We start from the raw sequence: 16,469 nt of genomic DNA, 5'->3' as shown, positions 1-16,469 counted from the left end.
TAATGAAGTGGTGTTCTTTATTCAAGTGGCTGATTCCATCCTAACAAGGCTGGGGTAAACTGTTCAGCTTCATGTTTCAGTGTGCGAGGCCACCATTAACTGCAAACCTCAGTGGTCAAGAGCTACTGGATGTGAATGCTGCGGCTACTAATGAAAAAGCAATTGTGGTACATTAGCTGCAGAGCTGTTTGTGAGCAATGAGAAAGACACACAGAGCAAGATGGGGGCCCTCCCTGGCAGGACACACTGAGGCAGACATAGGTCCTGCTTGTCCGGCTGCCATTCCTCCCTGCTTCCTTGCTGGTTAGGGTGTTATAGTTATCGAGGACAGCAGAAGTACCAAGACCTTAGCTACCCAGAGGATCAGAGCTAACACTTATGGCGCCTTACTATGTGCAAGGCAATTTTAGAAGCACATTTTTTTTTTTTTTTTTTTGAGATGGAGTCTCGCTCTGTGGCCCAGGCTGGAGTGCAGTGGCACAATCTCGGCTCACTGCAACCTCTGCCCCCTGGGTTCAGGCGATTCTCCTGCTTCAGCCTCTCAAGTAGCCGGGATTGCAGGCGCCCGCCACCATGCCCACTAATTTTTGTATTTTTAGTAGACACGGGGTTTCACCATGTTGGTCAGGCTGGTCTCGAACTCCTGACCTCAGGTGATCCACCCACCTTGGCCTCCCAAAATGCTGGGATTACAGGCATGAGCCACCGCGCTGGGCCTAGAAGCACATATTAATATAATCATCACAACAACCCTAAGAGGTAGTACCATAACTACCCTCATTTTACAGATGAGGAACCTGAGGCTCAGAGACATAAACAAATTGCTCGAGGACAAATAGCTAGCAGGAGGAGAAGCTGGGATTTGATCCCAGAAGTTCAACTCTACAGCCCATGCTCTTAACCACTATGCCATACAACTTCATAAATTGTGCTTGGACTAAGCTGTTCATGGCAATCCCAAATCCTGTTGACTGGTCTCGGGAAAGGCAGGATGTTTGGCCTTCAGTCCCCAGTAGGGGAATCATACCTGTACCCCTTATCATGTCTTCATGGAAGACTAAGTGGATTTCCTGCCCCTTTGACTTTGGTCTTGGCCATATGACTTGCTCTAGCCAATGGGACATTTCATAATATCAAGCAGGGGTTTGAAATGTGCTTGTGGCTGGGCACGGTGGCTCATGCCTGTAATCCCAGCACTTCTGGAGGCTGAAGTTGGTGGATCACTTGAGGTCAGGAGTTCAAGGCCAGCCTGGTCAACATAGTGAAACCCCATCTCTGCCAAAAAAATATAAAAAATCAGCCAGGTGTGCTGGTGCATGCCTGTAATCCCAGCTACTTAGAAGGCTGAGGCAGGAGAATCGCTTGAACCCAGGAGGCAGAGGTTGCAGTGAGCCAAGATCGTGCCACTGTACTCCAGCCTGGGCCACAGAGTGAGACTCCGTAGCAAAAAAAAAAAAAAAATAGAAATGGCTTGTGCCATTGGTGTGCCCTCCTTGTGCTAACGGGCCCCAGAACGAGACCCATGGAGCCCACCCAAACCAGACCTGAAGCCTAGAGCCACACGCAACTGAGCCCAGCCTGAATCAGCAAACCCCAACCAACCCATTGAGTGTTTACTGCACACCAGCATGGGGCTGATACAGCTCATGATCCTGTTCTAATCAATGACACCAGGAAAGATTTCCAGAATAAGCAGAGCCTCCAGAGAAGAAACATTTTTGCTGCTGCCCCTCTGCTCCCTACTGGGCACTGCTATGAGGACATAATGGTTAGTGTTGGGGCACCGTCTGGTGACCACAGGCAACCAGGACAAAGGCAACAGGCCAATATGCTGAGGATCCCCAAGCTGAAAAGACTGAGCCTAGGACCATGATGATCTTGTCCAGCCACTGAGCACTCACCCACCTCTATATTTTTGTGAAAAAAACAATCTCCTCTGTTTCCAAGCCTTTGTTAGTTGAGATTTCAGCTGCTAATGGCCAAAGCCATTCCTCACTGCTGTTGACTTTCCCAGGTATGGCAAAATCTGTTACAGATGCTAGATCTTTATATCTCCCTCTTTTTTCTTTAGATTGGCTGGTTCCCCCACACCTTAGAATAGCAAGAAAGAAGTCACAAATTCTTGCTAATATCATTCAATCAATACCTGCTGCTACTTGCCCCGGAGGGAGCAATTTAGAGTTGACCATGTGAGAAGCTGCATCTCCACCAACCTAAAAACATCAACCCTTAAATTCAGAGCTGCTGCATTTCTACTTCAAGCTCAAGCTCAAGTTCTGTTTTCTCTGCTCATCTGGATCCACTCCAGCCACACTGGCCTCCTCGCTGCTTCTCAAAACACACCAGCCACATTCCTGTATCTAGTTCTATGTTCTTGTTTTGCCATAGCACTAAAAACCTTTGGACATAGTATATCATTTACTTATTCATTATGTTTCTTTTTTATTCGTTTGTCTTCCCCTGCTAGGACGTAAGCCAAAGACAGGAATCTTTGTTCTGTTCATTGATATAGCCAAGGTTCTAAAGCACTTCCTAGCATATAATGGGTGCTCAATATAACTTGTTAAATGAATGATTTAATTGATTTATTGATCTTTCTCTGCATGGGCAATCACATGTGTCTCTTGGGAATCTGTTTTGGCTGTTTTGTCTTTGTCTTCTCAAGGGGCCCCCTAGATATCATAGCCAAGTGAATTCTGCAGAGACCACACAGCCTACATATCAAGCAGACCTTCCAAACTCAGTGGAAGTCTTTTCACAGTATGGTTACAAACAGAAACCATAGCAGCTTTACTGAGATATAATTCACTTACCTTGAAACTTACCCTTCTAGGGGCCGGGCACAGTGGCTCACGCCTGTAATCCCAGCACTTTGCGAGGCCAAGGCGGGCAGATCACGAGGTCAGGAGATCGAGACTATCCTGGCTAACACAGTGAAACCCCGTCTCTACTAAAAATATAAAAAATTAGCCGGGCGTGGTGGCGGGCGCCTGTAGTCCCAGCTACTCAGGAGGCTGAGGCAGGAGAATGATGTGAACCCGGGAGGCGGAGCTTGCAGTGAGCCGAGATCGCGTCACTGCACTCCAGCCTGGGTGACAGAGCAAGACTCCATCTCAAAAAAAACTTACCCTTCTAGAATGCACAGTTCAGTGGTTTCTACATATTCACAGGGTTACGCAACCATCACCACAATATAATTCTAGAACATTTTCATTACCCCAAAAGGAAATCCCATATCCATAATCAGTCACTACCCCACCTCACCCAACCCCTGACAACCACTAATGGACTTTTTGTCTTTTATGGATTTGCCTATTCTGGACATTTCATACAAATTGAATCATACAGTATGTAGTCTTTTGTGTCTGACTTCTTTCACTTATCAAAATGTTTTAAAAGTTCACACATGTTATATCATGAGTCAGTACCTCATTCTGTTTGTTTGTTTGTTTGTTTGTTTGTTTGTTTGTTTTGAGATGGAGTTTCTCTCTTGTTGCCCAGGCTGGAGTGCAATGGCACAATCTCAGCTCACCGCAACCTCCACCTCCCGGGTTCAAGCGATTCTCCTGCCTCAGCCTCTGAAGTAACTGGGATTACAGGCATGCACCACCATGCCGGGCTGATTTTGTATTTTTAGTAGAGACAGGGTTTCTCCATGTTGGTCAGGCTGGTCTCTAACTGCTGACCTCGGGTAATCCACCCGCCTCGGCCTCCCAAAGTGCTAGGATTACAGGTGTGAGCCACAGCGCCAGCCAGTGCCTCATTCTTTTTTATGGCTAAATAATATCCTGTGACCCTGGCAACCAAAATCTGTGGAGATTTCTCCCCACCAACCACCAATCAATTCTGTGTCCACACCAGCTGGATGTCCTAGAATGTAACCCAATTCTGACAGTATCTACCTGGAGACAGCATCAGATCCCACAGGTAAGGGCTCAGTCCCACAAGACTGCCCCCACTCCACATATCAATTGCAAGTAATAGGTTGTCACCCACACTTCTGACCACCTGGCTATAAACTGGAGTTCCTACTACCCCCTCCCTGGGTTCAATTTCATTTGCCAGGACAGGTCACAGAACTCCGGGGAACACATTTGCCAGTTTATTAGAGCGGATGTGACAAAGGATAGAGATTAATGGCGGAATGGGCAAGGTAATGGAAGGGGCACAGAGTTGCGCTCTCTTGGGAACCATCCTCCAGGAGCCTCCATGTGTTCAGCTGTGGGGAAGCTCTCTGAACCCTGTCCTTTTGGGATTTTATGAAGGCCTCACTACGTAGGCATGATTGATTAAATCACTGGCCACTGATGATCAGCTCAATCTCAGCCCTTCGCCCCCCTCCCCTCCCTGAGGTCTAGGGGTGGGAGGAAGGAGAGAGAGACTGGGGGGAGGAGTTGAAAGTTCTAACCTTCTAATCAATCACTTGTTTAGTTCCCGTGGCAACCAGCCCTCATCTGAGGCTATCCAGGAGCCCACCAAGTCACTTCACTAAAACAAAAGATACTCCTATCACCCAAGAAATTCCAAAGGATTTAGGAGCTTTGTGTCAGATGCTCCTATCACTCAGAAAATTACAAAGGCCTTAGCAACTTTGTGGCAGGAACTGGGGTCAAAGACCAAATATTAAAACAAAAGATTCTCCTAGTGCCTCTTCTACATGGGTTTTAGTACCTCTGTCTCAGGAACCAGGGGCAGACACCAAATATATATTTTACAATATCAGCCAGGCACAGTGGCTCACACCTGTAACCCCAGCACTTTGGGAGGCCAAAGAAGGAGGATTGCTTGAGGCCAGGAGTTCAAGACCAGCCTGGGCAACATGGTGAGACCCAGTCTCCAGCAAAAAATACAAAAATTAGCCAGGTATGATGGTGTGCACCTGTAGTCTCAGCTACTGGGGAGGCTGAGGTGGGAGGATCACCTGAGCCCCAGAGATTGAGGCTACAGTGAGCTGTGATCATGCCACTGCACTCCAGCCTGAATAACAGAGCAAGATTCTGTCAAGCAAGCAAGAGAGAAAGAAAGAAGAAAGAGAGAGAGAGAAAGAAAGAAAAGAAAAGAAAAGAAAAGAAAAGAAAAGAAAAAAGAGAAAAGAAAAGAAAAAAGAAGGCCGGGCGCGGTGGCTCACGCCTGTAATCCCAGCACTTTGGGAGGCCGAGGCGGGCGGATCACGAGGTCAGGAGATCGAGACCATTCTGGCTAACACGGTGAAACCCCGTCTTTACTAAAAAATACAAAAAAATTAGCCGGGCGAGGTGGCGGGCACCTGTAGTCCCAGCTACACGGGAGGCTGAGGCAGGAGAATGGCGTGAACCCCGGGGGGCGGAGCCTGCAGTGAGCCAAGATCGCGCCACTGCACTCCAGCCTAGGTGAAAGAGCGAGACTCCATCTCAAAAAAAAAAAAAAAAAAAAGAAAAGAAAAGAAAAGAAAAGAAAAGAGAAGAAAGAAAAGGAAAGAAAACAAAAGAAAAGAAAAAAGAAAAATCAACCCTACAAGCATCTTGGTTTAGGGCTTTTGCCCTCCAGAACAGTGAGAAAATACATTTATGTTGTTTGGTCCACTGGTTTATTGTACTTTTTTTTCACATCTTAAGACCCCTTTTTTTCTGAGACAAGGTCTCACTCCAATGCCCAGGCTGGAGTGCAGTGGTGTGATTAGGGCTCACGGCAGCCTCAACCTCCCGGGCTCGAGTCATCTTCCCACCTCCACCTCCTGAATACCTGGAACTACAGGTGCATGCCACCGTGCCCAGCTAATTTTTATATTTTTGTAGAGATAGGGTTTTGCTTTGTTGCCCAGGCTGGTCTCGAACTCCTGAACTCAAGCGATCCTCCCACATCAGCCTCCCAAATTGCTGGGACTACAGGCATGAGCCACTGTGCCCGGCCTTGGTACCTTTTTACAGCAGTCCCAGGAAAGTTGTATGTCACCTCCTGATGGAGGACCATCAGCTCCATATTGCAAGAAGGGCACAGATGTTGGTGTGGCCATCCTCAGAAAGTACAATCCTCTGCAGCCCGTCCTCTCTCTGGTCACAAACATTTATTGTCCTCCCACACGCAAAATATATTCACCCCCCTCATTCAAAACCACCAGTCTCATCCCTTTCAGCATCAGCTCAAAGTCCGGAATCTTTTTTTTTTTTTTTTTGAGACAGAGTTTCACTCTTGTCGGCCAGGCTGGAGTGCAATGGTGTGATCTCGGCTCACTGCAACCTCTGCCTCCCAGGTTCAAGTGATTCTCCTGCCTCAGCCTCCTGAGTAACTGGAATTACAGACGCCCACCACTGTGCCCAGCTAATTTTTGTATTTTTAGTAGAGACAGGGTTTTGCCATGTTGGCCAGGCTGGTCTGGTACTCCTGACCTCAGGTGATCCATCCGCCTCGGCCTCCCAAAGTGCTGGGATTACAGGCATGAGCCACCACGCCCCGCCCGGAACCTTGTCCTCTAAATCTAGTCCACCTGAAGTTGCAGCTTCAGAGAAGAGTTAAAGAAGACGGCTCCTCTCAACCTGAAGAGTTGTCAGTTAAAGAGACAAGTTATCTGACCCTCCCCCCGCCTCCCGACAAGCCACACACAATCGTGGGACAAGTCATTGAAGACTTCGCCTTTCAAAGTAATCATTATTCTCCTGAAGAGCTTGAAGCCATCAACTCTAAAACGACATCAAGGATCTCTCTCCAATTTTATTCTTCCCTCATTTCCTCCCTCCTTACAGAATCAGACAGTCTCAAAGTTGGAAAGCAATTTAAAGCTGAAGCTAGTCCTACACACAGCCTGGACAAACTTCACAGACAAAATGCTGAGCAAAGAAAGTCAGACTCGAAAGAGTAAATACTGTAGGATTCCATCTGTAGGAAGCTCAAAAACTGGCCAACAAATCCAAGGTGATAGAAGTCAGAACATATTTCTGGAATTTTCCACTTAAAAAAATGCCTGTAGTCTCAGCTACTCAGGAGGCTGAGGTGGGTGGATCACTTGAGCCCAGGAGTTCAAACATATTGAGACTCCATCTCTATGAAAAATAAGAATTTAAAAAAATGCTTATAAAAGAAGTCAGGGCCAGGTGCAGTAGCACACGCTTATAATCCCAGCACTTTGGGAGGCCAAGGTGAGTGGATCACCTGAGGTCAGGAGTTTGAGACCAGCCTGGCCAAGATGGCAAAACCCCATCTCTACTAAAAATACAAAAAATTAGCCAAGCGTGGTGGCGTGCACCTATAATTCCAGCTACGCAGGAGGCTGAGACATGAGAATCACTTGAACCTGGGAGATGGAGGTTGCAGTGAGCCGAGATTGCACCACTACACTCCAGCCCGGGCAACAGAGCAAGATTCTGTTTCAAAAAAAAAAAAAAAAAGTCAGAATAATGGTTACCTTTGAGGGATGGTTTGACTGGGAGATGTCATGAGGGATCCCTCTACAGTTTGAGCTAGTTGGTGGTTGCACAGATTCACCAATGTGTAAAAATGTATCCAAATATACACTCAAGAGTGTGTAGTTTACGGTTTGTAAATTTTATCTTAGTATTTTTTAAAGAGGTATAAGTAGTCCTGTAGTTCCCATACTTAAGTATTTCATAAACCAATAAGACTTCATACTTCCCTCAATCCCTCTCTTCAAAATCAGAGGAAGTAACTTTATACAATGACTATGGATTAATATTATAACTCAAAAAAATGCCTTTTTTTTTTTAAGGCTCCCCCATAACAACGCCTCTGGTGGAATGCTTGCTGCTTGGGTTTTAAAAATACAGAACTGGGGCCAGGCGCAGTGGCTCATGCCTGTAGTCCTAGCACTTTGGGAGACTGAGGGAGGCGGATCATCTGAAGTCAGGGATTCGAGACCACCCTGGCCAACATGAAGAAACCCTGTCTCTACTAAAAATACAAAAATTAGCCAGGCATGGTGGCGCATGCCTGTAATCCCAGCTACTCGGGAGGCTGAGGCAGGAGAATTGCTTGAACCAAGGAGGCGGAGGTTGCAGTGAGCTGAGATCGTGTCACTGCACTCCAGCCTGGGTGACAGAGTGAGACTCCATCTCAAAAAAAAAAAAAAAAAAAAAAAAACAGAACTGAGCCAGGCAAGGTGGCTCAAGCTTGTAATCCCAGCACTTTGGGAGGCCGAGGTGGGAGGATGGCCTGAGCCCAGGAGTTCAGGACCAGCAAGACCCCATCTCTAAGAAAAAAAAAAAAAAAAACTTTGCTGGGCATGATGGTGCGTGCCTGCAGTCCAATCTGCTCGGGAGGATGAAGTGGAAGGGTCACTTGCGTCCAGAAGTTCAAGGTTACCGTGAGCCATGATTGTGCCAATGAACTCCAGCCTGAGTGACAGAGTGAGATCCTGTCTCTAAAAAAAAAAAAAAAAAAATTTGATTTTGAAACTATGCTTCTCCAATCATCCCATAAGAGGGCGATAAACCGTTGCTGTGCTCACTTTGAGGAGCTGTTTAATTTTTCCCAGATTCCCAAAGGGGAATGTTCGGTCACTAAACACACAGGCCTCTGAGCAACAGGAGAGGACTAAGCTGGTCTTTATTCAAAGGCTCCTATTATAGTAATAAGAATGAGAAATGGCTCACGCCCGTAATCCCAGCAATTTGGGAGGCCGAGGCAGGCGGATCACCTGAAGTCAGGAGTTTGAGACCAGCCTGGCCGTCAAGGTGAAATATTGGCCGTCTCTCGTCTCTACTAAAAATACAAAAAATTAGCCAGGTTGGGCCGGGCGCGGTGGCTCACGTCTGTAATCCCAGCACTTTGGGAGGCCGAGGCAGGCAGATCACGAGGTCAGGAGATCGAGACCATCCTGGCTAACACAGTGAATTGACCCCGTCTCTACTAAAAATACAAAAAATTAGCCGGACGAGGTGGCGGGCGCCTGTAGTCCCAGCTACTCGGGAGGCTGAGGCAGGAGAATGGCGTGAACCCCGGGGGGCGGAGCCTGCAGTGAGCCGAGATGGCGCCACTGCACTCCAGCCTGGGCGACAGCGAGACTCTGTCTCAAAAAAAAAAAAAAAAAAATTAGCCAGGCATGGTGGGGCGTGCCTGTAGTCCCAGCTACTCAGGAGGCTGAGGCAGGAGAATGCTTGAGCCCAGGAGGTGGAGGTTGCAGTGAGCCAAGATCGGGCCACTGCACTCCAGCCTGGGTGACAGAGTGACACTCCATCTCAAAAAAAAAAAAAAAAAAAAAAAGAATGAGAAATGCCAAGACAGGATTTTCTAAAAATTGTGGTATATTTTAAATGTTTTACTTTAACCTTGACATATATGTGGTGAATACCTTCCACACATTCTAGGGTGTATTTCTGACATTACTGGGTATTTTCTGCATCTCTCCCCAATGGACCATTTCCAGCTGAAGAAACACGCGCATCTGCCCCGACTGTCACATACACTCGTGCACCAGACAGGCGAGATGTCAGTATCTCCCAATTTCTTGTGGTGCCTCCAGCCTGTAGAGCTCCCAACAGCATGTAGGTTTCCAAACAAAAACCCAACAACCCCATTCACAGGGACAAGATTGAATCCAAAGCTAGATGATTCATCCAAAATGGGACTTTTTTTTTTTTTTTTGAGACAGTCTCACTCTGTTGCCCAGGCTAGAGTGCAGAGGCACAATATCAGCTCACTGCAACCCCCGCCTTCCGGGTTTAAGTGATCCTCCCACCTCAGCCTCCTGAGTAGCTGAGACTACAGCTGTGTGCCAATAGGCCCAGCTAATTTTTATATTTTTAGTAGAAACGGGGTTTCACCATGTTGGCCAGGCTGGTCTCAAACTCCCGACCTCAAGTGATCCACCCACCTCACCTCCCAAAGTGCTAGGATTATAGGCGTGAGCCACCGTGCCCGGCCTTAAAATGTGAACATGTTTAAAAGATATTTTGGATTGTTGTTTTTAACAAATTTACCTGAAGTGCTGCTTCTGTTCCAGCAAAAAGCCAAGGAGAACCTCCGGCCCTCAGATCCCTGGGTTCTGCAAGGAGTCGCCGTTTCTCAGAAACTAGATTTTGACTCTAACTGCTTCGGATTGGAGAAGCCGACCAGGGAGCGTGTAAAATCATCTTGCATAAGTGATGAGCTTATAAAGAGAGCCCCAGGGGAATGAGCATCACTTAGCTATTGCTACCTGGCCGACTGATGCAGGAGAAGAGATTCTGGGGAAGGGAGGCTTCAAAGCTCCCGGATATCCTATTGTTTCAAACCATCAGATTGGCAGAAAGAGGAAGTCTCTGCTAGTTCTTCTTGAGAAAACGGCCAACACCTTCATGAGCAGGGAGCAAGTCACATGGGAATTCTACCCCCCTTGATGATTTCTGAAAGTTCAATTTGGCATTATCTTGATTTGGACGTGAGGAAAAAAGAGCAGATGGAATGCAGGGAATGTCCATGAGGATGATACTACTTATTGATTATATTATTACTATAAATGGCTTCTTAGCCTTTTGGCTAAGATCAAGCAGTTTATTATTACTATAATGACTCAAACTGCCGGGTCCAGTGGCTCACACCTGTAATCCTAGCACTTTGGGAGGCCAAAGCGAGCAGATCACAAGGTCAGGAATTCGAGACCAGCCTGGCCAACATGGTGAAAACCCTGTCTCTACTAAAAATAAAAATAAAAAAAAATTAGCCAGGCATGGTGGCAAGCGCCTGTAGTCCCAGCTACTTGGGAGGCTGAGGCAGGAGAATCGCTTGAACCCAGGAGGCGGAGGCTGCAGTGAGCAGAGATCGCACCACTGCACTCCAGCCTGGGTGACAGAGTGAGACTCTGTCTCAAAAAATAATAATAAAAATATAAAAATAACTCACACCATGCCCACTTTGAAGCAGGCACTGGTCTGTACATGTCACACTCATCTGATGCTCACAATAACCCTCTAAGGTAGGTATTAATAACACTTTTTAAATCCAGGGAAACTGAGGCACAAAGTGGTTGGGTGATGATATGCACTGAATTGTGTCCCCTTAATGTATTTGTTGAAGCTTTAACCCCCAATGCGACTGTATTTGGAAACAGGGACTTTCAGGAGGTAACAATTAAGGTCAAATGAGGTCATGAGGGTGGAGCCCTAATCTAATAGGACTGATGTCCTTATAAGAGGAGGAAGAGACACCAGGAGTGTGAAAGCAGAGGACAGGCCATGTGAGGACACAGGGAGGAGGCAGCCATCTGCAAGACAGGGAGAGGGATCTCACCAGAAACCAACCCTGCCGGCACCTTGGTGTTGAACTTCCTGTTTTCCAGAACCGTGAAAACATGAATTTCTGTTTGAGCCACTCAGTCTGTGGTACTCTGTTATGGCAGCCCAAGTGGACTAACAGAGTGAGTTGCCGGAGATCTTTCACCCGGCAAATGGGAGAGCTGGCATTTGAATCCAGGCCGTTTGGCACCTGAGTCTGTGCTTTTTATCAGCTACTGGAGTGCTCCGGAGAAAAGGAGAGAGTAAGAGCGAGAACTACTGGAGAACATGATGATGATCACAGGAGCCGCCAACACTCGTGGGCATTGACTCTGCACCAGCCCGACCATCCTGGCTAATACGGTGAAACCCCATCTCTACTAAAAATACAAAAAATTAGCCGGGCGTGTTGGCGGGCGCCTGTAGTCCCAGCTACTTGGGAGGCTGAGGCAGGAGAATGGCGTGAACCCGGGAGGCGAGGCTTGCAGTGAGCCAAGATTGCGCCACTGCACTCCAGCCTGGGCGACAGAGCAAGACTCCGACTCTGCACCAGCCCACCTAGAGAAGCACTTCCCATGGATTAGCCACTTAATCCCAACAACAATCCCATGAGGTTAGTATTATCATCACCCCCACGTCACCAAGGCCTGAAGAGAATTCCAGTGGGGCACACTCCCTCCAGAGCCATCCCAGAACACGATGCTCTACTGCAAGCCATTCTAAGCATGAGACCACTTTGTTGTGCTCAGCTCCACCACCTGGCCAAAAGCTGTGCAACTGTGCCTCCGAGGGAGAGAACAGTGTTGAGTCGAGTCGTAATGAAGCCCCCACATCTCTGAGGAGGTCTTTGAAATAAGTGGGCTAATGAGGAAGGCATCTTCACCAAGAAGTCACACCCTTGGAGAAAAAGGGCCCATGGGGAGGCAACCCTTCCCTGATGGGCAGGAGCAGGGCAGAGGGGAGCACCATGAGAGGAGCAGAATTAGCCAGGACTGTTGCAGCTGGGGGTGAACAGAGCCGCCCATCTTCCCTTGAAATAAGCAATGGCTGACAAGGATTCAGCAGCAGTCACGTGAGAGTCAAGGGTGACCTAACATCATCCCTGTCCCCAGCCACATCCACCCAGAGAGAGAGAAACCCCCATTTCCATTTCCACCACTCTCCTGTACCTCCCCACAAATAGGCCTTGTTGCCTTGTTTAGGTGCCCCATTTTGTCAGTCCCACGGATAGGTTAGGAATGACTGAAATAAAAGCTCTCCATTCTGTGGGCACAGCATTTTCCAAAGGGTTAGATGTGTCTCACAGGTAGGCACACCTGAGACAGGCCCTTTGCAATTCTTCCTCACTCTTGCCTAGTCAGTGCCCAGGAGAAAGCCTCAACTTGGTGCTAACGTATCTTTCGTACACCTCTCATATTTGCTCATATTTGAACAAAGATCAGATTTGAGATCCAGAGCCTTCCACGGGGGGCAGCGTCTGCCCTTCTACCTTTGAGGAACTCCAGGTCACACGTACAGGGTCCCACGATTCACGGAGGCTTTGTTCCTATTTGTTCATTCTTTTTACTTTCTGTGCTTCACGTTGGATGGTTTCCGTTGCTGTATCTTCAAGTTCACTAATGTCTTCTGTGATATGTCATCTGCAGTCAAATCCATGCTGTACATTTCCCATCTCAGAAATTGTCATGTGCATGTCAAGAATCTCAGTGTGGGTCTTTTTATATCCCGTGTCTTTTTAACTTTTCGATGATATACAGTGATAACTTTTAACTTCCTTGCCTCTAACATTTGTGTCAGTTCTTGGTTAGATGGATTGATTTTTCTTCTCCTTATGGGTCCTATTTTCCTGTTTCTCTTATGAGACACTGGGCATTGTGAATGTGACGTTCTTGGGTACTGAAGGTTTCTGTGTTTGTTTATAATTATTCTTGGTCTTTGTTCTGGAATGCAGCTAAATTATTTGCAAACAGTTGGATTATTTCAGGTCTCTGAAGATTTGTTGGGCAAGACTCAAGCAGTGTTTAGCCTAGGGCTAATTATTTTCCACTGCTGAGGCAAGAACCTTCTAAGTATTCTACCTAATGCCCCGTGAATTATGATGATCATAGGAGCCACCAACACTCGTGGGCATTGACTCTGCACCAGCCCACCTGGAGAAGCACTCCCCATGGATTAGTCACTTAATTCCAACAACAATCCCATGAGGTTAGTATTATCATCACCGTATCTTCCATTCTGGCTGGTGGGAAAAGCACTATTCCTGGCCATGAGTGCCAAGTACTGTCCCCTCTAATCTTTTCAGGTGGTTCTTTCCCTCGCCTCTAGGAGTTCCTTGCATACACGTGCTGATCAGTACTCTGCCTGGTATTTGAGGGGATCCTCTGCAGACATTCCTGTACCTCTCTTCTCCCCAGTGCTCTGTACTCTGAGCTCTTGCCTTGGTCCCTCTAGACTTTCAGCTCTAGCTCCTAAACTAAAAGAGTCTTCTGGGTTCCTCTGGGTTCTCTCTCCACACACCACAGCCTATACAGCCATCTCCAAAGAAAGCAAGCTGGGGCGATCATAGCTGGCTTTCCCTTGGGTATCACTCTTCTTCTATGTCTCATTTCCAGTATCTTGAAAACTACTGTTTTATATATGACATCCTTTTCTCTTTTTTTTTGGTTGTTCCACCGGGAAGGTAAACCCATTCTTTGTTAGTCCATCCTGGTTTGATGCAGAAGTCTCCTATTTACTCTGTTTTTGTTTTTGTTCTTGAGCCGAGTCTCACTGTCACCCAGGCTGGAGTGCAGTTGCACAATCTCAACTCACTGCAACCTCTGCCTCCCGGCAGAGTTCAAGCGATTCTCCTGCCTCAGCCTCTCGAGTAGCTGGGATTACAGGTGCGTGTCACCACAGCTGGCTAATTTTTGTATTTTTAGTAGATACAGGGTTTCACCATGTTGGCCAGGCTAGTCTTGAACTCCTGACCTCAGGTGATCCGCCCGCATCAGCCTCCCAATGTGCTGGGATTACAGGCGTGAGTCACTGCGCCCAGCCCTGTTTACTCTCTCAATCAGATTTTATAATCTTCTTCACATAGATCCTGTGCTTTCTCATTAAATTTGTGCCTAAATATTTTTGTTGCTATTATAACTGGACTATTTATTTCCTCCCCTTCTCCATTTCTAGGTACTTACTTCTAGAGTGGAGAAAAACTATTGATGTTTGCTATCATTTACATTTAATTTGTTGACATTTGCCCTGAATGAACCATCCATGGATAGGCTACCACAAAAGTAATTGCCATTTTTGCTATTGAAAGTAATGGCAAAGGCCGGGCATGGTGGCTCACACCTGTCATCCCAGCACTTTGGGAGGCTGAGCTGGTGGATAACCTGAGGTCAGGAGTTTGAGACCAGCCTGGTCAACATGGGGAAACCCTGTCCCTACTAAAAATACAAAAATTAGCCAGGTGTGGTGGCAGGTGCCTGTAATCCCAGCTACTTGGGAGGCTGAAACAGGAGAATTGCCAGAACCCGGGAGGCGGAGGTTGCAGTGAGCCGAGATCGTACCACTGCACTCCAGCCTAGGCGACACAGCAAGACTCCACCTCAAAAAAAAAAAAAAAAGTAATGGCAAAAACTGCAATTACTTTTGCACCAACCTAATAAATTTATTCAACAGCAAGTAAGGGTAAAAGAGGTGAGCATCTATGTGTAGATGCTCAGCACTGCAACACAAGCTCTGCTCCACTCTCCTCTTCATGCTGACTTTCGCCCTCATGCTTGCTACTTCATGACACAGAAGGGCTTCTGCAACTCCAGGCCTCCTAGATGTGATCCAAGGTGGAAGGCAGGAGAAAGGGAGGAGCAGCACCTCCTCCCATATCAGGAAAGAAAAGGTTTCTCAAGATAAATTTAGCGTATGTCCTATTAGCCAGAATTATAACATCTGACCACCTATAATAGTAAGTCAGCCTGGGGAACTAAGCGTTTACCTGGAAATATTACAACAAATTCACAAAAAAAAATCTGCGTGCTGGTTGGTAATAAAGAATTAAATTAGGCCAAGGCAGGTGGATCACAAGGTCAGGAGTTCAAGACCAGCCTGACCAATATGGTGAAACCCCGTCTCTACTAAAAATACAAAAATAAGCCGGGTGTGGTGGCGCGAGCCTGTAGTCCCAGCTACTCAGGAGGCTGAGGCAGGAGAATCGCTTGAACCTGGGAGGCGGAGGTTGCAGTGAACTGAGATCATGCCACTGCATTCCAGCCCAGGCAACAGTGCGAGACTCTCTCAAAAAAAATTAAATTAAACCAGGCAACTCATAGTCTAAAACACTACTCTTGCATTCTTAGAACAAACCCTGCTGAGTCACAGTGAATTGTTCCTTTAAATACATTGCCATATTCTATTCGACAATATTTTTAAGGTGTTTTTTAAAGCTATTGCGATATTCAGGATCAAAGACCTAAGGTAATGGAAATGGGAATAAAAAGATTGAAACATAGTCAAAGTATTTTCAGAGGCATCAAGGCTTTGTGATAGATCTGTGATTAAATGCACATAGAAATGCCAGGAGAGGAGCTGGGCTCAATGGCTCACACCTGTAATCCCAGCACTTTGGGGAGGCCAAGGCAGGAAGACAGCTGAAGCCTAAGAGTTTGAGACCAGCCTGGGCAACATGGTGAGACCTCATCTCTACAGAAAAACAAGTAACCTTCTGTTATGTCCTTTTTCACGCTACAGGTGGGTATGAAAAAAAAAAGAAAGAAAAGAAATGCCAGGAGAGGAAACAAAGGGAGAACAGAAATTTTTTCTAAAGTGCTGCTAATTTAAAAAGAGAATAATTAATCACCAGTGGCATCATATGTTATGTTGTCTTTAAACACTAAAGTTGAAGTATTTGGATTTTTTTTTTGAGACAGAGTCTTGCTCTCTTACCCAGTCTGTAGTATAGTGGCGTGATCTCGGCTTAGTGCAACCTCTGCCTCCCAGGTTCGAGCAATTCTCCTGCCTCAGCCTCCCAAAGTGCAAGGATTACAGGCACCCGCCACCACGCCCAGCTAATTTTTGTATTTTTAGTAGAGATGGGATTTCACCATGTTGGCCAGACTGGTCTCAAACTCCTGATCTTAAGTGATCCACCTGCCTCAGCCTCCCAAAGTGCTGGGATTACAGGCGTGAGCCACCGCACCCAGCCAATATTTGAAATTTTCTGAGCTTCAGATTTCTTTGAATTTAAAATATCCCAATTAGATATTTAGCATTTAATTCAACATACAGAAAAAATAACAACCTTTCCCT

This window comes from Symphalangus syndactylus, chromosome 22 (genome assembly GCF_028878055.3).
Source record: "Symphalangus syndactylus isolate Jambi chromosome 22, NHGRI_mSymSyn1-v2.1_pri, whole genome shotgun sequence".
NCBI classification, from domain to species: Eukaryota; Metazoa; Chordata; class Mammalia; order Primates; family Hylobatidae; genus Symphalangus; species Symphalangus syndactylus.
Note: the sequence above shows the minus strand (reverse complement) of the source record.